Source organism: Podarcis vaucheri (genome assembly GCF_965113315.1).
Source record: "Podarcis vaucheri genome assembly, chromosome: 1".
NCBI classification, from domain to species: Eukaryota; Metazoa; Chordata; class Lepidosauria; order Squamata; family Lacertidae; genus Podarcis; species Podarcis vaucheri.
Window position 1 is genome coordinate 15,654,539 of NC_138759.1, and position 27,553 is coordinate 15,682,091.

General features: G+C 44.6%; 1 protein-coding gene across 1 annotated transcript in view; it reads right to left on the minus strand.

Moving 5' to 3' along the window:
* The window catches only part of TNFAIP2 (TNF alpha induced protein 2), a 30,086-nt gene extending 26,957 nt beyond the window's left edge, over nucleotides 1-3,129 (minus strand). The window contains exon 1 of the mRNA XM_082217749.1: nucleotides 3,004-3,129. The gene's annotated coding sequence lies outside the window, so the exon portion shown is untranslated. The remainder of the gene's footprint in view (nucleotides 1-3,003) is intronic.
* Between the last annotated feature and the right edge of the window lie 24,424 nt (nucleotides 3,130-27,553).

The following is a 27,553-nucleotide window of genomic DNA, read 5'->3' on the forward strand; positions in this document are numbered from 1 at the left end:
ACTAGCCCAAGGTCACCCAGCAGCCACATGTGGAGGAGCGGGGACGCGAATCCAGTTCACCAGATTATGAGTCCACCGCTCTTAACCACTACACCACACTGATTTAAAGTCTGCAAACATATCATTATAAAAAAGGAAGGGAGCAGTTGATTTGAATCAGAATAAAATCAGGTTTCCCAATGACACACTGTAGATTTCCTAAATAATGGTCCATGCTAAGTGTACAATTAAATTTATTTATTATCATTATCCCATGTGTCGACTGCTCTTCCTCCCAAAGGAGCCCAGCATGGCATCTGCTATGATATGTTAACAGTATACAGTATACTCTTTCCAGTGCTGCTCCTTTCAGTTTCGTTTTCCGTTTTCCCCTAAATCATGTTTCAATCCCACCATTGCTCCCATTCCAAAACCTTTGCTCATGCGAGTCATCTGTTTTGGATTAGGGACAACTTCTTTGATTACAGACGGAACTTTTCTGAGGCAAACAGCTTGTGGCATTTACTTTCCTAAACTGAAAAGGAAATGCCTTTTGCTTATACAATTGATTTAAGAGAATCCAGGCTGCAATACAGTTTTATTCACAGTTCCTTGGGAGTGAGATGCATTGAACTCAAAGGGTTTTACTTCTGAGCATATAATATGTATAGTAAAGAGTATAAAAAGCAGGAGCACACACGATCACCCAGTTGGACACCGCAAATCTAGGGGGTCATGTAGTCAAACTCCTTGCTTAGTGTGAGACTCTTGCAACCACAGACTCCCTGCTCAGAGAAGGAACCTTGTAACTACTGAATCCCAGACAGACAGCCATCCAGAATTCCCTCCCCCCCCATATGATTGCTTCTATAGAAGTCCCTCATCCTGCTCTCACAGTGGCTAACCAGTTGACAGTAGGAAATCCACAAGCAGGACATGAGTGCGATAAAACACTTTTGATTTCCAAGTCATGAAATGAATGCACCATTTACATAAGAGCTTTTTAGGAACAGGAAAGGCACTATACTGTGCTTGACTCTTATTACTTTGGTTAGGTTGTCGGATTAGTAGATCCAAACCTATTAACAGCGTCTTCTTTTGGGTGCTTTGCATTTATTTTAGCAAGGCATCAGAGGCTCCTGAGACCTGGCCATGTATTGAGAGAAGCATGCCAGCCCACTCTCTTCTCCTGTGAGCAAACTGGATTTAAAGGTTGCAACTTTTTCTTTCTTAGTAACCTTTTCTTCTCAACAAGTGCAAAACAACGACTCCCAATGTCTTTTCGTCGGGTTTGCTTGGAAGAGCTGAGGCAGATTGTGTTATTTAAAGCCTGTGCAATAGCAGAAACTCCCTGTTGTTGAGTCATTTTCCTGATAAGCTTAAACTGCTCTTCGCTTACACTAAATAAAGTAATGCAAACATAAAACATTGGCCAGGTCTGCTTGTGAGTAAGTATGCTTAGGATCACTGAGACTACAGAATTCCACATTCAACATTGCAGTCACACGATCCACACACAGAGCATGCGAGAGGACATGTGCTTGTCTGTGTCACGTGTGAAAGAGGTACAGTATTTGACATTAGTGTGAACTAGCGTCAACAGTGTGAGACAAGCTCAAAGACTGCATGGAAACCTCTCTGTGCCCTTGTCTATTCTGTGCAATTCTGAGTTGAGCAGGAGTTCCAATTTGGATCACAGAATCATAGAATTGTAGAGCTGCAAGGGACCACGAGGGTCATCTCGTCCAAGCCCCCCTGCAATGGAGGGACCTTTCACCCTGAGATCATGAGTCTTATGCTCTGCTGACTTGAGTTACAGTCTAACCCAAAAATGCTAGTCAATGGATCTCAAAATTTAGGTCCCACCAGAGTCCCATAATCAGGAGCTGTATGCTAGATCCAGATGCATCAACATCTGGTTTACAGGGTGCAATAGTTACACCATGGGTAGGGAACCTGTGTCCTGCTTGATGTAACTGGACTACAACTCCCACCATCCCCCACTGACCATGCTGGCTGGGGCTGATAGGTGCTCAACATCAAGAGGGTCACAGGTCCTCCGCCCCAAGCTGCCCAAGTCACACATGCAAAGCAGCATCTAGCTGTGCTGGAGGAGACTCTTGAGAGTCCCATGGACTGCAAGAAGATCAAACCTATCCACTCTTAAGGAAGTCAGCCCTGAGTGCTCACTGGAAGGACAGATCCTGAAGCTGAGACTCCAATACTTTGGCCACCTCATGAGAAGAGAAGACTCCCTGGAAAAGACCCTGATGTTGGGAAAGATGGAGGGCACAAGGAGAAGGGGACGACAGAGGACGAGATGGTTGGATAGTGTTCTCGAAGCTACCAGCATGAGTTTGACCAAACTGCGGGAGGCAGTGGAAGACAGGCGTGCCTGGCGTGCTCTGGTCCATGGGGTCATGAAGAGTCGGACAACAACAACAGCAACAAAGCTGTGACCATCAGCCCACAGTTGCAAGTCTAAGCTCATTTACCTGGGAGTAAGCCCCACTGAATTCAGTGGGCTTTACTTCTGAGTAGATACAGTTAGACTTCCACAGCAAACCAGCACAGACCTTGCCAAACCCAGCCCTGCCCGGCTTAACTTAATTTTCATACATTGTTGCTGCAACGAAGTGACACAACACTCGGAAGCACCTGAACACCAGCCACCCTCTTCCCTCTTCCGGGAGCTCCAGGGGCAAATTTTGGATGAGCCTGTGAAGGCTGCAGCTAGAAGGGCATCAGTTCATCGGGGGGCATCAGCCAGAGGGGCGAAAAATAACAAGTCCTGGCTGGACTCACTTGGAGAGTTTGTTGTTGCACAAGACCAACCGGAGAGCTCGGTTTGCAGCAAGCTCCGGGGCTCCCAGCAGAGCGCAAGGCAGGCGGATCAAGCAGTAGACCAGCGAGGGGAAGAGGGGCTGGCGACCCCCTTAAGGCGGTCTGAGATCAGCCACGTGGAGGGAGAGAAGGACCCAGCCCTGAGATCAGTAGTTGGGGAGCGGGGCAAGAAGGACTTACAGCGGATTCTGGTTGACTTTGGATCGGGGATGACGGGATGGTTCCTCTTCCTCTCTCTCTGTCCCTCTCCCTGGGCTGGCTGCTGCGCGGTTTCTAATTTTCTAGAGAGCACCCAGGGTTATAAAGCAGGGAGGAGGAGGAAGAGGAGGGGAAAGACGAGGTTACCACGCCCGCCACCTTCCCCCGCTCCCGCGTGGGCGCCTTTGGAAACTCCGTCTAACTTGCATCAGGTTAGGTGGTTAGAGATGCGCAAGGAAATTCCAGAAGGCGGGTTTTCCTACTCGGGAGCGCAGGGAGAGAAGTCGAGGCAGAGCAAGAAAATGACCAGGACTTGTTCTCTCCTCAGTGGCAGCAAAAAGCCGGGGATAGGCATCGCAGGAGGTCTGCGCCAAATGATTTTCAAAGCGAGGGATTTATTTGAAGAAAAAGCCAGGAAGAGGAGACACGACGGAAGTTTATAAAAAAATCATGCGTGGCAGATTGGAGAAGGTGGGCAATGAACAGCTTTGGTCCCTTTCTCGTTGCGCTCAGTGAAGCTGAATGCTGGGAGAGCCAGGGCAGATAACAGAAAGGCGTAGCCAAGGAGGCGTGGGGAGCAGCTGCCCCCCTAAATCAAGTAAATGAATAAAAATACTTAACTCTCTGACCAATCGCTTCGTAGGTAGCTCGATTTTGTCGCGACCCCCTAACATAAATCCTGGCTGCGCCCAGGAACTTTGTTGTTGTTATTTAGTCGTTTAGTCGTGTCCGACTCTTCATGACCCCATGGACCAGAGCGGGCCAGGCACTCCTGTCTTCCACTGCCTCCCGCAGTTTGGTCAAACACATGCTGGTAGTTTTGAGAACACTGTCCAACCATCTCGTCCTCTGTCATCCCCTTCTCCTTGTGCCCTCCATCTTTCCCAACATCAGGGTCTTTTCCAGGGAGTCTTCTCTTCTCATGAGGTGGCCAAAGTATTGGAGCCTCAGCTTCAGGATCTGTCCTTCCAGTGAACACTCAAGGCCGATTTCCTTAAGAATGGATAGGTTTGATCTTCTTGCAGTCCACGGGACTCTCAGGAGTCTCCTCCAGCACCATAATTCAAAAGCATCAATTCTTTGGCGATCAGCCTTCTTTCTGGTCCAGCTCTCACTTCCATACATCACTACTGGGAAAACCATGTCTTTAACTATACGGACCTTTGTCGGCAAGGTAATGTCTCTGCTTTTTAAGATGCTGTCTAGGTTTGTCATTGCTTTTCTCCCAAGAAGCAGGCGTCTTTTTAATTTCGTGGCTGCTGTCACCATCTGCAGTGATCATGGAGCCCAAGACTTGGGTGGCTTTAAAAGAGGTTTGGACAAATTCATGGAGGAGTGGGCCATGAATGGCTATACAATGCTTCTGAATAGCGGTTGCTGGAAACCACAGGAGGGGAGAGTCGCTCTTGCACTCAGGTCTTGCTTGAGAGTGCCAGGCAGGCACCTGGCTGGCCACTGTGAGAACAGGATGCTGGACTAGATGGGACATGGGCCTGATCCAGCAGGCTTTCCTTCTGTTCTTATGCACAGGAGACAACTCCAAGCCACTGAGGTCTCTTCGGCCTCCTCAGTAAAATATTTGAGGATGGGCACTGTCATTCAAAAGGGACGCGGGTGGTGCTGTGGTCTAAACCACAGAGCCTAGGACTTGCCGATCAGAAAGTTGGCGGTTCGAATCCCCACGGCGGGGTGAGCTCCCGTTGCTCGGTCCCTGCTCCTGCCAACCTAGCAGTTCAAAAGCACGTCAAAGTGCAAGTAGATAAATAGGTACCGCTCCAGCGGGAAGGTAAAAAGTGTTTCTGTGCGCTACTCTGGTTCTCCAGAAGCAGCTTAGTCATGCTGGCCACATAACCCGGAAGCTGTGCGCCGGCTCCCTCAGCCAGTAAAGCGAGATGAGCACCGCAACCCCAGAGTCGGCCATGACTGGACCTAATGGTCAGGGGTCCCTTTACCTTTACTGTCATTCAAATGGTGTGTGCGTGCCATGTCATGTGATTGATTATACAGGGGAGGGCTCACCTGTCTCTCCCCCTCCATATTTTATTCAAGTTGGCAACCCTGTTCTTGTGATTGGTACTTCAGAGTAATGCCGCAGAATGCCCAGAGTTTGATGATTAGCTGGTAGAGCCTAGGAGTTCTGGAGGACATCGCAGCAACAACAACAACAACAAAAACCAAATCCTTTTTCTTTTTTTGAAAATGCACAGCATGAAGGGTGGAGTTCAAACAACAGCCCTGTGTCTACCTCCCAGCCCCGCAGGTGTATTGGGAGCAGTGAGGCCTCACCTGCTGGTCCTGCCTTCAACCACTGCCCATATCTGGTGTCTAGGTGTTCCCAGCAAAACCTGAAAGGCGACACCTATAATTGTGCAGTTTTTTAATTGGGTGGAGCTTGCACACATGAAACTGTACCCAGGAAACATCTCCTTTGTCACCTTGATGCATGCCTTTATTGTGGCCTAGGGTCTGTTGGTGCTGGAGGAGTCTCTTGAGAGTCCCATGGACTGCAAGAAGAACAAACCTATCCATTCTTAAGGAAATCAGCCCTGCGTGCTCACTGCAAGGACAGATCCTAAAGCTGAGGCTCTAATACTTTGGCCACCTCATGAGAAGAGAAGACTCTGTGGAAAAGACCCTGATGTTGGGAAAGATGGAGGGCACAAGGAGAAGGGGACGACAGAGGATGAGATGGTGGGACAGTGTTCTTGAAGCTACCAGCATGAGTTTGACCAAACTGCGGGAGGCAGTAGAAGACAGAAGTGCCTGGCGTGCTCTGGTCCATGGGGTCATGAAGAGTCGGACACGACTAAACGACTAAACAACAACAACAAGGTTCTGTTAGCGTGTCCTTATCTCCATGGTCCTTCACTTGGAAGAAGTTCAGCCCTGTATGGGGAAGTGTATTTTAATATTCCAGAACTTCTTTTTTTAAAGTCTAAGTGACTTCTTCTTTTTAACAAGAAGATGAATATCACCATTGAAATAGGCATACCTTCCCTTTCTCATTTAGCATTGTCCTTTAAATAAATTCCATAGCAGGTTTGGCAAAATGAGGTTGTCTGGTAATGTATGTGCTTTTGTTACAGGGTGTGCTTCCTTCCAAGTTGTCATTCATTCAAAGTGTCTGTTCATTCAACCGATTTTGTTAACTGCGTTTTCAACACTAGTTTAGCTGTTCGGACTTTCCAAGGAAGGGTTATTCTTTTCCGTCTGGGGTTTTCCACGAGTAAGTTAAAAACATCCTGGTTTTGCTAAAACTGTAGATGCCTTTTTAGTTCTGTTGACTCCTGTAAATATGGAGAAGTGAAGGGGCAACAATGGAACGCAGAAGTGGAAAATACATTCGTCCAGGGAGGTCAAAGCTCAAAACAAGCTGGAAAGGGGGAAAGGATTTGGGCTCATGCTCTGCTTATGAGCTTCCCACAGGACTCTGGAGGACGACTGTGAGAAGAGAATGCTTTGATATGATCCACCAAAGTTCTTCTTCTTAGGACTTCTCTACAAATTCATCTAGCGTCCTTCCGGATTGGGATCCTGTATCACAATTGGGTCTTTAATTCCAGTTTTTCTATGTGCACATTTGGCCTGTTAGATCCCACGCATTCCTGTTTTCCCACTCATTGCTGCTGAGACACATTGCTGTCTACAGCAGCTTGATGGAATGTATCCGCAGGTTGACACACTGCAGGAACAAGGTCAATTTGTAGCTCAACAGCAGAGCAAGGTTGTTTGTTTTTGCTACAATAGGTACTCTGCATTGGGTTCCCAAACTGTGGTCCGTGGGCTGCCTGTGGTCCTTAAGCTTCATGCAGGTGGTCCATGGTAGGTGTGTGAGGAATGGGGGGAGCAGCAGCTGTGAATGGCAGGCACAAGTCATTCATTCATTCATTCATTCATTCATTCATTCATTCATTCATTCTATTTACATACCAGCCTCCCTCCCAAAGGAGCTCAAGGCATTCTGAAGTCTTGAATGCTGAATCTGACCTCAGACTCATACTGACAAATATTACACTGAACATCAGAGAACTTTGTTTAACACAAAGCCACTTCCGAGCTAGGGAGGAGGTGGGGTTGTGGGCTTCATGCCCCTTACCCACACTCACGGGGGCTGGCTTCAGCCCCTGCGATACCAGGGGAATCCTCGGGGTAAGAGGTAAGTAGTTCATCGAAATCCCTAAACGTGTGCCATTGCATGTCTACGGCTTTACGGTAGGCTAAATAATTTCCCCCAAGCTGTATAACTAAGGCATCAGGAGGGCCTTCGATCGCAATTCTGGACTTGATGACCGGCATCAGCTCAGCCCAGCGCACCCCTCTCTTAGCAATCCGAGCCGTGTGCACATCTGAAGGTAAGTTCAGCCCTCGCCCTAAGCCAGCTGCAGCTGCCCGCTTCGCTGCCCAATGAACGATGGTAGGAATTTTCCCAACTGGCAGATTGGCACCACACCAGCCACTTGGTTTTCGCCTACCTCGTAGCAAACCGTCACAACTTCGCGGTATTGGCGGTTAGGCATTGGTAGGGGTATTGTTCTATTGTTGTGCAGATGAAGAGGGAAAAGGAAGCGCCATCACCTTCCCCCAAACATAAGGGTAGTCCGTTAAAGGATTCCAGGGGGGGGCATGGCCTTGTCCTAAGCCTATGGAGGTGAGGGCCTAAGGCACGCCCCCAAGCGGTAACTCCTTTGGGAGCTCCTAGTTGACGTGCCTCAGCAGTACTCCCCCTACTGGTGGTTAACCGTCACCAGACTTCAAGCAACCGGGCTGAAGCCGGTTAGTTGTTAGGACCAATGCCTAAGCCAATACCACTCGATTCCTGTAATCAATAAAGTTGTGGCCTAATTTGACCCATTAATGCGAATTCTTGTGTCTCGTGTCTTTATTTCTGAGGGGGGAGGCGGGAACTCGCCACGCAACAGGCACATCCTGTGTGGTGTGAGACCCGGATTGGTATACAGGTAGGTAGCCATGTTGGTCTGCCATAGTCAAAATAAAAAAAATCCTTCCAGTAGCACTTTTCTTGCCCATGAGCCTGTTGACAACTCTGAGTTGCAATTCAAACTCAAAACCACGGAGAGACCTGGTTTGAACAAAGACATTGGCTTCTTATCTCATTATACATGACTAAGCCATTTCTCACCTTCTCACCCCTTGCCTTTTCCTGTAAGACCTATTGCAGTCGTTAAGAGTCGTCAACAGGCTCATCTCAGCTATCTGCCAATCTCCCATTCCCACCACCCTTCTGAGTAATACCCCTCCCCACCTTCTCACTATATAGAAGGATCTGGCAACTTCTGTTTCAGTGTATCTGAAGAAGTGTGCATGCACACGAAAGCTCATACCAAGAACTAACTTAGTTGGTCTTTAAGGTGCTACTGGAAGGAATTTTTTTATTTGGATTAGTATAGTGAGAGCCAGTGTGATGCAGTTGCTGGAACATTATTACCAGAAGGCAGGAACTGAAGCTGACTTGGTGACTTTGGACCAGTCAAAGAACTCTCAGTCTACCCTTCCTCACAGGGCTGTTGTGAGGATTTATATGGAGAAATGGGAAGAGAGGCAGGATATAAATGCAAATAAATAAATAAAATATTCCTATTGGTTTTTAATTGTATTTCTATTGCTTCTTCTTTTTTCTTGTGTTGCATTGGTATTGCAGTTCTATGGAGTTCATGCCGCAATGCAATCAAATGCAACATATAATAAATCAAACTGTAGAACTGTAGAATTGGAAGGGTGCCCCAAGGGTCATCCAGTCCAACCCAATACAATGCAGGGATCTCAAGAACTTGATTGTTTAACGTGGCAGCACCTGCGCTTTTGAACTCGCAGCCTATTGATATCAATCAGGCACCTTCTCTGTATTCTTTTTGGTGCTTGCTGAAAACATCCTTGTTTAGACAAGCCTACCCAGATGCTTAGAAACGCGGATGTGGATTTTAATCTGTTTTTAATAGTGGTACCTCGGGTTAAGAACTTAATTCATTCTGGAGGTCTGTTCTTAACCTGAAACTGTTCTTAACCTGAAGCACCACTTTAGCTAATGGGGCCTCCTGCTGCCGCTGCGCCGCTGCTGCTCGATTTCTGTTCTCATCCTGAAGCAAAGTTCTTAACCCGAGGTAATATTTCTGGGTTAGCGGAGTCTGTAACCTGAAGCGTATGTAACCTGAAGCATATGTAACCCAAGGTACCACTGTACTGTAATTTTGTTCTGTAATTTTGTTTTACCTTCTCGTAAACTTTTTTTTTTTTACAGTCAAGCCGTGTATAAAGTTTATGAAATAAATTAATTAAAAATCATACAGCATCTAGCACAATGCCTTATAATTGTTACAACAAGCAGGAAAAAAAGCCATGAAGCGGCCTGCCAAGACCCTCAGCCATTTTCAAGTGGTCTGTAGGGACATTGCACTGTGTGCGGATTGATTTTAAAACATTTATATCCTGCTTTTCCTAAAATGTTCAGGGCAGCTAGCAAGACAACAACGACAACAACAAACACTTAAAAAGAACAACCCAGCAATTCTCTTCTAAACAAATGTGATTTTTGTTTCTAGCACTGAAATTAGAAATCTTTTGTTTTGTAAGGTAACCACAATCTTCCACAAGCTTCCATAAAAGGTTGTCTTATCCGTATAGCATACCTTAGTTGTGCATTGCCCGCAAATACCACATCCTTGCATTTCACACTCATGGCAGAGGGGCACGAGATTAAACCACAAACATGGGCACCGCCTTCAACACAAATTTAAGGGCGAGGGTATCCAGCCAACTGCAGAAAGGGAAGGGCCATAGCTTAGTGGTAGAACACATTCTTGGCATGCAAATGGCAAAATGTCTTGACTTCAGTCCTGGCTATCTCTAGACAGGGCAGGGAAAGATTCCTCCTGAAACCATTGGGAACTGCTGCCAGCCAGTTTAAATCAAGAGTGGGGAAACTTTGGCTCCCCAGACACTGCTGAACCACAGAGGCCAAGGATGATGGCAATGTGGTTCAGCAACATCCGTAAATAAAGTAAAAAGGTAAAGGGACCCCTGACCATTAGGTGCAGAAGAAGAAGCTAGATCGAAGCTTTCAAAACTGATGGTTTTAGCCGTCAGTTTCAAAACCACATCAATTTTTTGGGTGTCTTGGAATTTCTGAGCATGTATGAGGCTACTAGAATGCTACAGAAAACCATCTAGCTGGTTTTACTGCTTTTGGTTTTATGATTTGTTTGAGGTTTTCCCTGCTGTTTAAATGGTTGGTTTTACTATCATTTTATTGTTTTTATCGTGCTCCTTCATCATCTTTGATATGTTTATCTAATCTATTTAAACGGTTTCACTTTTATGAAACAATTTAAGCTGTGTTGGAAGTCTTTGTGCCTAACCCCATCTGACAGATTTGATAGATGGAGTTTTATTTTAAATTACAGCTTGGTGAGAAGGGCACCGTTCAGAGCTTTTCTTCAACCACAACTCGATAAAACTCGGTTCCAGCACCTCTCAGGTGGGCACCATTGCCATTATAAGAGAACAAGGGAGGTGTTCATGGTGAGTTCTGGCACCTCTTTTTCTAGAAAAATAACACTTGAATAGGATTGATTAGAAGAGGGCATAAAAGAACAAGTATCAGAGTGAATAATAATAATAATAATAATAATAATAATAATAATAATAATAATAATTTATTATTTACACCCCACCCATCTGACTGAGTTTCCCCAGCCACTCTGGGCGGCTTCCAATTAAGTGTTAAAAACAATACAGCATTAAATATTAAAAACTTCCCTAAACAAGGCTGCCTTCAGATGTCTTTTAAAGAGAAGATACAGTGGTACCTCAGGTTACATACACTTCAGGTTCCAGACTCCACTAACCCAGAAATAGTGCTTTAGGTTAAGAAATTTGCTTCAGGATGAGAACAGAAATCGTGCTCCGGCGGCACGGCAGCAGCAGGAGGCCCCATTAGCTAAAGTGATGCTTCAGGTTAAGAACAGTTTCAGGTTAAGTACAGACCTCTGGAACGAATTAAGTACTTAACCTGAGGTACCACTGTAGCTGCTTATTTCCTTCACATCTGAAGGGAGGGCGTTCCACAGGGCGGGTGCCACTACTGAGAAGGCCCTCTGTCCAGTTCCCTGTAACGTCACTTCTGTCAATGAGGGAACTGCCAGAAGGCCCTCGGCGCTGGATCTCAGAGTAGCTTCCTATAGATTGGTGACATATCCAGATTTGGAATGCTGCATGTGGTTTTGGGTTCCTGGTCACTTCCTATCACAAAAAAGGGTATTACAAGGGCTTGTATACAAAATGACCCCTAAAATTATCAACAGAATGAAGTAGCTTTCTTTGGAAGAAAGGCTTTAAAAACTGGGGGTTTCCATTCCCCAAAGAAGTTGAGTCCTGCCCCCTTCTCCCAGCTGCCCTTCTTGTTATGCAGGACTAGACAACAGACACAACAGGTGTTTATTAAATCATTAACAGTAAAAAAAAGAGAAGTTATTCTTCTTCAACAGAATCAGACTCATTCAGTAAAATTTCTGGCGAGTTCAGGGCAATCAAAGGAAGCTGCTTCATATAATAAAATCTTAAAATACGGAATCTATATTATTAATGGTCACACACACATAAATGTCCTTAAAGAGAAATTCTGTGTCTGATGAGTTTAGGGGTGTGGTCTGCATGTGTGCTGTATGCCCTCCAACATTTCTCTGATGAAAATACAGTCATACCTCTTGTTATGTTCGCTTCAGGTTACATCTTTTCAGGTTGCGTCCCACAGCGACTCGGAAGTACCAGAAAGGGTAACTCTCGGGTTTCGCACTTGCGCATGTGCAGATGCACAAAATGATATCGCATGCATGTGCAGAAGTGGTGAATCGCAACCCGTGAGTGCGCAGATGCGGGGTGCGTTCCTTTCAGGTTGCGAACGGGGCTCCGGAATGGATCCCGTTCGCAACCAGAGTGTTATGTACTGAGTTGAATAGGATCCAAAATGCAGCAGTCTGATTGGTCCTAGTACAATAGTACTCAGAATGCAGCAGTCTGATGGGTCCACAGGAGCCACCCAATCCAGCTCCAGGTGGAAGTGAATCCGCAACCTGATTGGCCTACAGGAGAATCCCGGAATTAGCCAATCATGTGGGGCCCATTGTGTAAATAATGTATATAAAGCAGACATTCTGGGGGAACTTCCATTCCTCCTCGCCACTATGAGCTGAATAGAGAGCATGAAATCCACTCTCGACTCCGAGTATATTTCACAGAGGTACCACTGTAGAGACGGGACATTCTGGGATCAAATCAGAAACCAGGATAGCTTTTGTAAATCTGGGACTGTCCCCGGAAAATAGGGACACTTGGAGGGTCTAGTACTGCATGTGTGTATACGCATGGGGGGAAATGTTGCCATGCGATCCTTGGAGGGGTGGCTGCCTGCCAATGTAGCCCTCTTAACCTCCCCCCCCCCCGCTGTATACAGACAGTTACGTCACTGTGAGTCAATAATCTAGAACCAAGTGCTACTGCTTAAGCTGCCCATTTTGCCTGGGGGAAACACACAACGCCTTGGATTAATGGCGTTGGCTCTCTCAGCAGAGCCCCCGGCAAACACTTGCACAAAGAATTTCTTTCAGTGCTGGAAATGTCACCTTCCATCTGACAATAAGCTTCTTGGCTGCCGTGGAGCAGGCTGGCGCTTGAGTACCTTGGGTGTGTAGATATCTGCTAACAAAGGAAAGGATTTATGCTTTTTCTCCTCCCCCTTGGGAGGCCTGATAATGATCTGGGACGCAGATGCCGGTTTCATCCGGAAGGGAGCAAAGGCCCATCACAGGAAAATGGGTAGACATTTCTCAGCCTTCCCTTGTCCGTCAAATAAGGAAAATTCCAAAACGCGTATTACGGCAATAATGCTTTTATTAGGCCAAACGAAACGTCACCAAATAGTGTGCAAGGTTTCCAGTACAAAACAAGGAAGTCCTTACAATAGGAGACACACGGTATTTATGGTAGTCCGCTTTGAACTTTGGGTGTATAGATATATTTTGTTGCTTGAAGATAATTTTGTGTGGTTGTAGCAACCGAGGCCACATACTGCTTTTTCGTTTAGGAGGGAAAGGCAAGTAAAGGGTGACTGCAGGGAAGTGAATAAAATTATGAACAGGAAGAAGGACTCTTCTTATCCTAGAACCTGGAATCATTTGATTATTGGAGGATACAGGACAGACTGAAGAAAGCACTTCTTCATAACAGGCAACTCCCATTTTAGGTGCAACCAATATGTGCACGATTGCGCACACGAGCACAGTGCCGAACACTGAAGTGACTCATAAGGACATCAATGAAACATCACTAAAAGGGCAGGACAGGGTGTTTGCAGGATTTATCAACGGGTTTCTGATTTCACGTAATTGCATGCAAGTGCACAATGACCCGGAATGCAAGCCCTGTATACAAATAGGGAGTTGCCTGTATCGTCATTGCTAAGTGATGCCCCTTGATCTGGTGGGGCAGAAGGCAGGGAGCTCAGCTGCAGTTGGAACAGAGCCTATGGCAGGTAAAGGTAAAGGAAGAGGGACCCCTGACCATTAGGTTCAATCGTGGCCGACTCTGGGGTTGCGGTGCTCATCTCGCTTTATTGGCCGAGGGAGCCGGCGTACAGCTTCCGGGTCATGTGGCCAGCATGACTAAGCCTCTTCTGGCGAACCAGAGCAGTGCACGGAAACGCCGTTTACCTTCCCACCGGAGCGGTACCTATTTATCTACTTGCACTTTGACATGCTTTCAAACTGCTACCTAGGTTGGCAGGAGCTGGGACAGAGCAACGGGAGCTCACGCCGTCGCAGGGATTCGAACAGCCGACCTTCTGATCGGCAAGTCCTAGGCTCTGTGGTTTAACCCACAGCACCACCCGTGTCCCCTATGACAGGTAAAGGTAAAGGTACCCCTGACCATTAGGTCCAGACGTGGATGACTCTGGGGTTGTGGCGCTCATCTCGCTCCATAGGCCAAGGGAGCCAGCAATTGTCCACAGACAGCTTCCGGGTCATGTGGCCAGCATGACTAAGCCGCTTCTGGTGAACCAGAGCAGCGCACAGAAACACCGTTTACCTTCCCGCCGGAGCGGTACCTATTTATCTACTTGCACTGGTGTGCTTTCGAACTGCTAGGTGGGCAGGGACCAAACAACAGGAGCTCACCCCGTCGTGGGGATTCGAACCCCCGACCTTCCGATTGGCAAATCCTAGGATCAGTAGTTTAGACCACAGACCAACTAAATTCAAGTTTTGCTTTTTGCTGGTTGAAAGAGTGGATGCTCCTCGAGAATACAGATATCTTGGACTTGGAAGGTTTTAATAATGTATTTGGATGGCATGCATATTTATGGTATGATAAGGTTAAAGCGCACAAAGCTTTTAAAAATCACATTGTTAGGAAAGCATTATACAATGTCTGGACCAGATATAAAGATTTGTTGGAAAATAAAACCCCAAGGTGGCTGTCGCCAATGGAGGCTAAAGCTGGGAAAAAACTCAATATGGAGGCTAAATGGCCAAAATATTGGGAGATTTTGGAACAAGAGGGTGATAAATTGAAACTACAGAGTTATGAGAAATTGAAGACCAAAGTACGAGATTGGCTCCATTATTATCAAGTAATGGAGGTTTATAAACAAGACAGGCAAATTGGCTTCCAGATGGAGAAATCAAAACTAGAAACAGAATTGTTAGAACCCAATGCTAAGAATTTGTCTAGAATGTATAACTTGTTGCTGAAATGGAATACACAAGATGAAACAGTTAAATCAGCTATGATTAAGTGGGCACAAGACATTGGTCATAATATTATGTTTGCTGACTGGGAACAGTTGTGGACCACCGGTTTGAAATTTACGGCATGTAATGCCTTAAAGGAAAATATTATGAAAATGATTTATAGGTGGTACATGACCCCAGTCAAGCTAGCAAAAATTTACCATTTGCCTGACAATAAGTGTTGGAAATGTAAGGAAACTGAAGGTACTTTCTATCACCTTTGGTGGACGTGCCCAAAGATTAAGGCTTTCTGGGAAATGATATATAATGAAATTAAAAAGGTGCTTAAATGTACCTTCCCTAAGAAACCAGAGGCCTTTCTCTTGGGCATTGTCGGCCAATTGGTGTCAAAGAAAGATAGAATTTTTTTTATGTACGCCACCACAGCAGCAAGAGTACTCATTGCAAAGCATTGGAAGACCCAAGATCTACCCACTTTGGAAGAATGGCAGATGAAGGTGATTGACTACATGGGACTGGCTGAAATGACTGGCAGAATCCGTGACCAGGGGAAAGAGACGGCGGATGAAGATTGGAAGAAATTTAAAGTTTATCTTAAAAAACATTGTAAAATCAATGAATGCTAAAATGTCGTGGTTTTAAGGGGGAAAAAGGAGACTACAGCTGTAAAAGATTAAGTAAAAGAAAAGAATAAGGGAAAATTTGACAAAACTAAGTGTTAGGATTTGCTGAAATAATTTTGGAAATTGGGATGTAGAAAGGGGAGGTATGGGGAAGTCGGCGAAGTAAGGTTTAAGAAAAAGGGATATGAAATTATACATGTTTGTTTGTGTGTTTGTTTGTTTGTATTGTCTATTGTTTGTGTTTATAAAACCTGTGAAAAACCAATAAAATTTTTTATATAAAAAATAAATAAATTCAAGTTTTGTCCCCACCCTCCAATTGGTTGAGTTCTACAAGGGCAACACTGAGACGAAAGTGGAGGAGGCTTGCAGGCAACGCCACTCCTTTGGTCTGTGTGTGTGTGTGTAGAGAGAGAGAGAGAGCTGACTGTGGGCAAACTGAGGTTGGTGGAGCAGAACCCCATCTGCCCCCCTCAGACTGGCCTCTGCTGCATAGTCAAATGATAGCACTTGCTTCCACAAGATGACCACCAACTTACACAATTTCAAGAGGTGGTGAGACAACTCCATTTTGGATAAAGCTGCCAATGGCTTGTAAATGGCCTCGGTCCTGTATACCTGAAGGAGCGTCTCCACCCCATCATTCAGCCCGGACACTGAGATCCAGCGCCGAGGGCCTTCAGGTGGTTCCCTCATTGTGAGAAGTGAGGTTACAGGGAACCAGACAGAGGGCCTTCTCGGTAGTGGCGCCCACCCTGTGGAACGCCCTCCCTTCAGATGTGAAGGAAATAAGCAGCTATCCTATCTTTAAAAGACATCTGAAAGCAGCCCTGTTCAGGGAAGTTTTTAATATTTAATGCTGTATTGTTTTCAACACTTGATTGGAAGCCGCCCGGAGTGGCTGGGGAAACTCAGCCAGTTGGGCGGGGTATAAATAATAAATTATTATTATTATTATTATTATTATTATTATTATTATTTATTATTATTAGTGGGGATGGCTAAATGCTGCTTCCAGGACTGCAGGCAGCCTGAATCTGAGAGAATGCCAGGGGTGGAAATGTGCCATTGCCAGCTGCAAGTTCTGCTTGAGGGCTTCCCGCAGGCATTTATTTGTTTTGTCATTGTAGAAATCAGGATGCTGTGCTAAATAAGGCCTTTAGCCTGGTCCTCTTCCCATCCTCTCACTGTTCTGTGATCTTAATCACCCTTCGGGCATTTTTCCATGCCTGGAGTGTTTTGTGGAAACCTTTCAAGCTGCACTCCACCCCCGCCCCCAAATGTGGCACACAACCACTTGCTTCTGCCCAACCCGATGGGGAATGTGGTGTCGAATGTACTGGCAACGGTTGGTTAGTCACTGTGACATCTCTGAGGAGGAGAGGCAATGGACACTTGCCCCTGTGATAACACCACCGCGTAAGTGTCTGGGTTTCACGCTGAAAACAAATCCAATCAAAAACTAAGTGGGCGATGAACACAAGTGGAACAAGCAACCCCTCCACTCATTTTTAAAATTTATTTCTTTATATAGAAATGCAAGATATAGAACAAACACAGGCATAAAAAGTCATCTCGTAGCAGGAAAACCTAACAAAGCGAAAGCATAAATAAATATAGACTTACAGTAAGTGTAACCATATCAGATACTGCTCTTTAGTAGTATGGTTGGACATTTTCTCGAGTCTTATTACATCACCAAGATGCTCCACTTTTCTATAAACAAGTCACCCAGTTGTTTTTTTCTGAGACATATAATGTTTGTTAGCTGTCCTAGCTAGTTAGAAAGCCAGTAATCTATCTATCTGTAGAAGCTGAACACTCCCTGGCCGTATCACTCAAAAGCATGAATGCTGATATGCATAAAATTAATTATTATTATTGTAGCACCCTGCTTGTGGTTAACGCTTAGCTGGAATGAAATATTCAACGCAGCAATAGAGAAATTAAAATAATAATTTATTTGTCAGACAAATAAATGAGAGGCACAGTGGTATATGGTTACCAAGCTCTGGCCTGGCCTCCTGCCATTATGGCCAGCACTTATATTCCCTTAATCCAGCCCCCTTTGCTCCTCCTTTGGCTGCCTCTGTCCAATCAGCCTGGTTGAATTTCCTATTGGCTGATTGCTATAACCAATCCTAAAAGATACACCCATATCCTCCTGTCCTTATATGGAACACAAAGAGCTATATATTGTTACATCTATAAATGACAAATAAGTAGTAATATATCTTACATGTGTCTCAACAAGGAATCTTAATTACCAGCTCACCTCTTGCCCTCCTTGCCCTATTGCCTTCTAAAACAAATGGTTAATCTTAAAGTTTTATCTTAAACATATGTCAAGGATCTTGAGTTTCACATCAACATTGAAAGATCTCCTTCATTTGAAGGTTTCTAAACAAATGTCTGACAACTAATATATCAGGACTGCTTGGATGGCGTCTCTTGTCTGGCAGGGGGGCTAGACTGGTGGCTGACTTAATTTCAAAATACAACTCTTACAACTATATGAAATCTAGCATTTCTTAAATCCTTTGCATAATTACATCTATGCCAATACACTTAATACACAACACAGGTAGCCTCTTAAAAGGAATAAGGCCTTTGTAAAGTAGAAAAGGAACTCAGTAAAAAGGAACACAGTAAAAAACCGCTTTAAAAGAAGCCTCTTCAGTTTACAACCCCCCCTTTCAGCCAGTTGCTTTTCCCATTAGATCTTCCCAACATTTATTGCCCTTAAACTCTCTCAGTTTAAGAAAGAAACAGCTTTAAAAAGACTTCCCAAAAATGCTTTAAAAAGACTTCCAAAAATGCTTTAAAAAGACTTCCAAAAATGCTCTCTTTCTGCCAGCTAGATGCTTCTCCATTTGGTCTTGGCCTTTTAACCTTAGAAAGAAGATCTGGCTCATTTTACTGGGAGGCACATTGGTATTATTTTACTATTTACCAACTATTAATTATGTTCATCTCTGCCTTTTTTATCTTCTGTAACATGTAGGGTCAGTGTCCTCGTTCTCAGCCTGTAATTTCAGCTTTTACGACTTTGAGAATTGTTTTCTGCTATAAATCAAGGGGCCCCCTTGTCTAGGAGGAAAACATTGCCAGTGTTTTCTTAAGCAGCTGGTCTGCCTGGCATGAAACTTTTGAAAATCTTTAAGCTCTCTCTTTAATATACAAGCCCTGATCAAACATTAATAAAATGCAGGCTTATGCCTGATGCCTCATTATTATTATTATTTATTATTTATACCCCACCCATCTGGCTGGGTTTCCCCAGCCACTCTGGGCGGCTTCCAACATAATATTAAAATACAATAGTCTATTAAACATGAAAAGCTTCCCTAAACCGGGCTGCCTTCAGATGTCTTCTAAAAGCCTGGTAGTTGTTGTTCTCTTTGACATCTGGTGGGAGGGTGTTCCACAGGGAAGGCGCCACTACCGAGAAGGCCCTCTGCCTGGTTCCCCGTAACTTGGCTTCTCGCAGTGAGGGAACCGGCAGAAGGCCCTCGGCACTGGACCTCAGTGTCTTGAAATAAAAAAAATGTTGTCAAAACCAGCCCTGGGTTGGTTTTTTTTTTTGGGGGGGGTAGTTATGTTAATTTTAATGTAGGTTTTACAGAAGGGCCATAAAATACTGCACTACCTTGCAGGGCTTTTGTAATGGTCACTGAGATTATGCAGTTCGACTGTCCTAAAGCACTTTCAAAATGTTAAGTAGAATTATGCTCTCCGGCTGCCGTTTAGAAAGCATTTGCCCTCCCAACTGAGGACACTATGTTACCTGAAACCCTGCTGAAAATAGTTATGCAGCAAAGTCCATTTCACTTTCAACTTTCCTAAGTCACCTGCCCCTGTGCCGGAAACAAATTTGAATGTTAAATACTGAATGCTAATTTTAATATTGCGACATAGTTCACTCAGTAACTTCCCCTGCTGTCTTTGAACATTCAAAACACATGTACGCCGAAATGCTGCTGTTTATATAACTATCAAAGCCCTGCCTGCATTCTGAGGATGGTGGTGGTAAGGGAAACCTAAATTTAGAGCTGAGAAAAACCAAGTGCTGATTCAAAAAGGTCACTGAATCCTGTTTGGGCTACACAGCTTTGGCTGGGGAATCCCGCCAAATCCACGAGAACGTATTCCTGGCAGAAAGGTGTTGGGCCTTTAGAGAATTTAGAATCACAATGGGAAAGGGAAGGACGAGGGGGGGAAGACAGCAAGGGAGCGATGAAAGATGGTTGGCAAAGATGGGAGAGTCACTTAGCAATGAGCAGGAGGGGAGGGCTCCTTCCTAACATACATATGTGGAGTCCTCTGTAAATGCCCTTGTTCTATTAAGAGCGTTGCATTTGTGCTGTGGGAAACCACATGCCCTGTGGAAATGAACATGCACATGGCTGTGGTCCTGAAACGGCAGACCATCTAAAGGAGTTGAAGCGCCAGTCATATTGGACCGGGTCTGGATCTGGATATAACACTGGAGGAAGGACTCAATGGTCGGGTGAAGTGGCCTTTCACGAAGAAGGTCCTGTCATTAGAATTCTACTCAATATTGATTCAGAGCAGAACTCTAATGTATAGTTAGCAGAGTAACAACTTAAACACATTGCAGGACCCCCCCACACACAAATAGACCAGGGGTAATTATATTTCATCCAGCAGAGCTTTACTGCTACTGAAGGCAAATGAGCATAATGGTCACAAATCCAATACAGTCAGGATTGGCCCTGTCCATAAGATGTCCGGTTGCAGCAGACTTAACTTAAACTTACAATAACTTACAATAAGACTAAACCTTAACACTACATACAGTGGTACCTTGGGTTACAGACGCTTCAGGTTACATGTTTTTGGGTTGCGCACTGGGCCAAACATGGAAGTACTGGAATGGGTTACTTCCATGTTTTGGCGCTCGTGCATGCACAGAAACACTAAATTGCGCTTTGCACATGTGCAGAATCACCAAATTGCGACCTGCGTGTGTGCAAACACGCGCTGTGGGTTGCGAACACTGCAAGTTGTGAACGTGCCTCCTGCATGGATCATGTTAGCAAACCATGGTTCCACTGTACAGAACACCACACCAGACGGAAAAGAGATACAAACAGAAAATGTGAAACTGAGGCTCCTTCTGGCCTATTATTATAGTCAGCATGACCTTGACAGAAGAGATAACGGAACCAGTTTAAGCCAGCTGTACTCAGCTTCTCTGAAGGAATAACCCAAACATCATGAACCTTCTGCTTGTTTCACACAGAGAAGCTTCCAGAACCCTCTTGAATTAAGTAGAATAGAAAAGATCTCTACACATCAGATCAATACTTTCTGTACTAAGAAATGCAAACTGACAGACCCTGGGTTAAATCCTGGCATCTTCAGGTAGGGCTGGGAGTGTTCCTGCTCTGAAACCATGGAGAACCTCTACTAGTGACTGCGGATATTCATGACTGAGCTAGATGGACCAGGATAAGGCAGCTTCCTCTCTTCCTACGTCAACAGGAAGGCCACTCTGGAGACAGAGTCCACTGCAGGGCTGGGCCTAAGACATGGGCATGATGGTGGCATTGACATGATGGAGAGCAGGGTGGAGAAAGCAGAGCGACAGAGAGATAAAGGCCTGCTAGCAGAAGCAAGACCAGGGAGTCACTTGTGGAGGCCTAGAAGCCTACCTCATGGGCAGACTCAGAAAGTTGGGAGGCTTTAACAGAAGATTGGACAAATTCATAGAGGATAAGGCCCTCAATAAGGGACGTGGGTGGCACTGTGGGTTAAACCACAGAGCCTAGGACTTGCCAGTCAGAAGGTTGGTGGTTTAAATCCCCATGACGGGGTGAGCTCCCGTTGCTCGGTCCCTGCTCCTGCCAACCTAGCAGTTCAAAAGCATGTCAAAGTGCAAGTAGATAAATAGGTACCACTCCGGCGGGAAGGTAAACGGCATTTCCGTGCGCTGATCTGGTTTGCCAGAAGCGGCTTAGTCATGCTGGCCACATGACCCGGAAGCTGTACGCCGGCTCCCTCGGCCAATAAAGCGAGATGAGCGCCGCAACCCCGGAGTCAGTCACGACTGGACCTAATGGTCAGGGGTCCCCTTACCTTTACCTTTAAGGCTCTCAATGGCTGCTAGCCCTGATGGCTGTGTCATGCTTCCATGGTCAGAGGCAGTAATGTGTCTAAAAACCAGTTGCTGGAAGCCACAGGAGGGAAGAATCCTGCTTGCCAGTTTCCCAAGGGCCTCTGTTTGACCACAGGTTGCTGGACTAGATGGACCATATAAATATTATTTCTTTAGCCAAAGCCATCACAAAAAAATATGCAATCTCTTCTTAGCTTCTGACACTTGACGTGGAGTTTAATACTTATCACAAATGAAGTTTATTACACAAAATGCCATATCCCCAAGCACAGGCAATAAGGAGTGCAGCCATATTTATTCAAGGTATTGCACCGAGTTAAACTCATTCTTAAAGCCGACATTTACAGCACTGAATATAATTAACAACCTGAATCTAGTTGTTTTGTATTTTTGTTCCCTCACAGCCAGCCAAGAAGGAGAATTATGTTTATTCTGTTCCATCCCCTTTGTCAATGGGTTGGCTTCCCCTGTAGTTGCCAGGGTTAATCTAATTTTCCTGAGGAGTCAGTAATACCCATTTCCTGTCCTGTCCTCCTGAGTTTGTGTCAGCTCCTCAGAGTATTCAGGGAGAAAAAGGGTTATGGGTGCAAATATACAATCCTCATTCTCGCTTCCTCCAATAGCGAACTTAGCTGGTGAGGGCCGATGAGAAACAAGATGGGGTCAGCATATTCCACAGTTTACAGAATTAAGACACATATTGGGAAAGAAAACCTAACAAACAAAACCAAAAGTGGATGGGAAAAGAAGCTGGCTGACTCCAACAGCAAGTTTCCTTTTTTCATTCCTGTTCAGAATTTTTTGAATTCCTTCCATCTTGTTGAGTCCAGCAGGAGGGAAACAATTGCTGCAGGGCTAGTATAGTTAGTCCCCCATTTTGGAAGCATTTTGAGGAAAGAGGATGGCTTTGGATTCAGGGAGCCCACATCTTCTTCCAGTGGATCCCCTCCTGGCCAAAAACACCTTCCTTTCGCCCTCTCTGAGGGAATCTTTGAGACTGGCTCTCCTTCTCCCAAGGGTAGACCTTTCAGAGTGTGACTACAGTCAGAGTTCAACAAAGGAGAGGGATTTCTAAAAGCTGCTTGCTGAGTGGAGTGCAACTGCTACAAAAGTTTGCATGGCACAGACCTCCCCGTTGCATTGGTCTTCCCTCTCCTCTGGTCAGCAGCAGTGATTCATCTTCTGGGAAGGCAGTTCTGGATTATAACTGTGTTAAAAGTGGATTGTGACTCTGTTAAAGAAATAATCAAACAAAGAAGACTTGCCTGGTGCCCACTCAATGATCTTTTTGGCTTTCATTTTAAGACATACAGTGGTTCCTCACAAGACGAAATTAATTCGTTCTGCGAGGTTTTTCGTCTTGCGAATTTTTCATCTTGCGAAGCACGGTTTCCTGGGTATTAACGGTTTTAAGAAAAAGGAAACAAACTTGCAAGACGTTTTCATCTTGCGAAGCAAGCCCATAGGGAAATTCGTCTTGCAAAGCAACTCAAAAAACGAAAAACTCTTTCGTTTTGCGAGTTTTTCGTCTTGCGAGGCATTCGTCTTGCGAGGTACCACTGTACTTTATTCCCTCAAGCAGATTAATGATTTCTATTTAAAGCAGTGATGAGTGAAACCACCAATCTGGGCTTCTCTCAGTTTCTCATTCTTCCAATCATTAATTTAGTTCTTCAGTCTGCAGTACTTTTAAAGGCCTCATGAAGAGTCATCAACATTCTCCTAATACACACATTCTGTATGCAGTTTTGCCTAATGTAAATGTCCTTTGCAAAGCAATTTTTCCTAATATAATATATTGTTGGAGGTTGCTTTCACTTTTATATGCATTTTTTGTAGGTTATTGTCACCAATATATGCATTCTTAAGCACACTTTACCTCAGTAATAGGTATTTTTGTACCTGGCTGGAGAGTTCTTACAAAATTCAGAGAAGTGCAAATTTTGGAAGACATTTACGAATTAGTTCTCATTGTTTTAGAAGGTGTAAATTAGATCCACTCTATTTTTGGTGACTATTTTTTTAACTGCAAGTTTTTTAACTGTTTTAAACTGTATTTATTGGTTTTAAATTGGCTCACAATCCAATTCTATCCACATGTACACTGAAGCATATCCCATTGTTTCCAAAGGAGCTCTTTCACAGTCAAGTCACTTTATGTTTAGGATTTATTGTAGCTCTTGTTGTTTTGTTTTGTTTTAATTTGCATTGCACTTTTTAATTTCCATTGTAAATTGCCCTCGGACATATGCAATATGCTATGCACAGGGTGATTTTTTAAAAAACCCCACACACATTAAAATTAAAATGTTGGCAAGAAGGTCTCCCTTGCTTGTGTAGAGTTTGGAGCCAGGTTCCTAATGATTAATCACCGGAGATATGAATTAAAGTAATCTCAAAAGCAGGAAAACACTTTCATCATGAAGGAGCCCCGCTCACGACAGGGTATGTAAACATAAGCATTGACTTCTCAGAAGTGTCTACACATTTCTTTTAATGGAATCTGTTTCCTTAATGAAAGTTCCAGGAATTTTACCAAAGCCAGTCAGGAAATTCTGTAAATGTACCTGACTCCTGGTCTTGCTCCCATGCTGATTATGGTTTGGATTACCGGCGCTTTGGGATGTCAGAGAACTCTGGTTGACGCAGAAATAAGTGTGGATAATGCCTCTGTTTGCATATTCGCTCATTGTCAGCACTGGATCAGCTTCAGAAAAAGGCCAGCAGCAACTATCGCAGCTACAAATATCTATCATTAATTAACTTAACTTGCATCCACGTTAGTTTTCCCGGATGCAAGCTCCAGTGAACCCAGTGAAACTTACTTCTGGGCAAGCATGCATAGGATTACCTCTGTAATAATAACCTCTAGAAAGAAACATAGGGAGTGGGGAATCTAAAAAAAGAAAAGAGAGGGGGATGTTTGCTTATCTGACAGCAACCAAACTTGCAGAGCAATAAACAGGGCTCATTCCAGAAACAGAGCAAATGCCCCCCCCAAAAAACAGAGGTGCCTTATTTATTCAGTGATCAAGACTTACATCATAGGGATAAATAAAAAATAAATTGTCCAATAGCACCTTAGAGGCCAACTAAGTTTGTTCTGGGTATAAGCTTTCGTGTGCAAGGTGCTACTGGACAATTTTTTATTTATTTTATTTATTTTGACTGCGTCAGACCAATGCGGCTACCTACCTGAATCTAGAACCATAGGGATGTTGTGCTCTGCTTTCTAAAGGGAGAAAGTTATCCCTAAACGCAGCAGGACATACTTTTTAATAATAGTAGAAGTAATAATAATAATAATCTTACATAGTCTGAGGTTGCAAGCTTAAACCCATTTATCTGGGTGAAGGCCCCATTAATTCAATAGTAGTTTCTTTTGGGTAAGATTGCAGTGTTTGCTATATTGCAGGGATGTTGTGCTGTACAATAATAGTAATAATAATAGTAGTAGCAGTAACAACAACAACAACAACAACAACAACAACAATTTTATTATTTATACCCCGCCCATCTGTCTGGGTTTCCCCAGCCACTCTGGGCGGTTCCCAACAGAATATTAATAATAATAATAAATGAATAAGTGATAAAACATGAAACATTAAAAACTTCCCTCCCCAAAGAATTCTGGAAGCTGTAGTTTGTTATGGACCTCTAGTCCCTTCCCCCCTGAGTGGTTTAACAATCAATCCCCAGGGAACTCTGGGAATTGTAGTTCTGGGATGTGACTTGGGGTCGTGTAACAATAATTGGACAATGACCGCTTCCCCATTAAACGGGGGGCACCCTTTGCATGGTTGCACGCAGCCCCTGGGACCCTATGTGGCACCATTAGCACAGGCTTGGCTTCATCCCCAGGTAGGATACCTGGAGGTCTCCGCCTATCGCAGCCAGTTGCCCAATCCCGCCTGGGGAGGCGTTACCAAGGTGATCAGGCCAGGTAGGGGGAGGGTCCACCTGCCCACATCTGAAACATAATAAAGTTGTGGCCAATTTTAATCCCATAGCACGTTGTCTTGAGTCGTTATTCCACACGGGGCTGCCCAGGGTTTGGGGGACTCTGCCTGTCCATGCAACAGCTATTCACTGTGTCGAACAGTGGGACTGTATCTGCAAAGGCTTACCTAGGAGTAATCCCCACTGAATTCAATGGGACACCCTTGAGTAGACACGGTTAGGATTCAGGCAGATGGCGGCTTTGCCCCACCTCTATGTGGGGAAAGAGATGCATCTGCCTCTAGAGCCAATACAAAAGGAAAACATGATGGGGTTATTTATGAAAAAACCCACTGTTGGGGCAAAAAAATGGATAAAATTGTGTGTTGCCAATGCAAGAACAGGGAAATGGGAGAATGTCCATTATTGAAGAATACACATTGGGATGGAGGCTGGCACTATTTCCCCTCATTTCCAGGACTTCTCTAGTTGCATGGGTCTGGTGGAGAAATGAACATTCTCACGCACATGGTGAAGATAACCGACTTAGCTGAGGGCCAGACACATCTGAGGCCCTTTGTAACTGTGTGTGAGTAATTCTGGAGAATGGCAACATGTTGCATAGTTTTGGCTCTGAATCATCAGGCAGCTGCTCTGCTAGTTTACAGATTTGTGTGAAAGCAGGTGCCTAATTGAGCGAAAAGCATGCGGTTTGGATTAAGCGTAAGGGCAAGCAATGCAGCTCAGCGTTTATTGTTCGCTTGCAAAGTTCCTGTATTTGTGACTGGGTGGGGTGGATACAGGGGGTTTCCATGTAGCTGGGACAGTGGCCCTGTCTATGTTATACACCTAAAGCAGTATCATGCCTTCCCACAAAGAATCCTGGGAACTGTAGTTTGTTAAGGGTGCAGAGAGTTGTAAGGAGACTCCTATTCTCGGTTGATCATTTTACTGACACCATTTAACGGTTGATCATTTTACTGACACCTGACCTCCCCATAGGGCCTTTATGGGCCACAGAATTGCCTTAGCAATTACTGCTATCTTCTTAACGATCAAGAGCATGCACTGAGGTTGGGCTGAGCTAGAGAGAGAAAGAAAAGCATGTTGTAATACCAGGTTTTCTGTAGGTGATAAATTTCCTAAAGTCAAATGGTGAGGCTTGTTACTGGTTTCTTGCATAATAATAAGCAGAAAGACTTAGCTGCTAGTTCATGGATCTGGAAAACTTCTGTGGTCTTTATGATGTAAGCCATTTCTCATAAACTCTGCTGGTTTTTGTATGCATTACTAAGCACCAAGGTGTTGAATGAAGTAAGAAGGCACATGGACACTCAACCAGTTATCTGAGTCTCATTTGAGAAATGGACAGTGAGCACCATTTTATACATGTCTATTCAGGGAAAAGCTTCTTTGAGTTCAATTTTGACTCCCTTTCCCCTCTTTCCAAGGTTACATTTATTTTCATCCTTCCCTGCATACTCCAAATTGCCTTAACTTAATTCTTTTATTCGTCTATTCTCATATATAGGAATAATTGCACAGTCCTCTGGATGGAGAGATGTAGAGAGTGGAGTCCCCTAAGGATCAGTATTGGGGCATGTGTTTTTAAACTTAAGAGTTGGGAGGGAGAACAAGGGTCATCTAGTCCAACCCCTGCAATTCAAGACTCTTCTGCTCAATTCAGGATTCGAATGCATGACTCTGAGTTTAAGAGTCTTATGCTCTACTGACTGAGATATCAAGGAGTATGAATACAGTGGTACCTTAGGATGAGAACGGGATCTGTTCCGGAGCCCTGTTTGCATCCTGAACAGAGCATAAGACGCGTCTGCACATCTGCGCATGTGTGGGTCGCCGCTTCCGTGCATGCGCATGATGTCATTTTGAGCGTCTGCACATGCGCGAGTGGCGAAACCCGGAAGTAAAGCGCTACGTTACTTCCGTGTCGCTGCGGAGCGCAACCCAAAAATACTTATCCTGAAGCGTATTTATCCCAAGGTATGATTGTACATGCATGTAAGCTACAGTCAGGCAAAGAATCATAGACACCGGGAGACAACAGG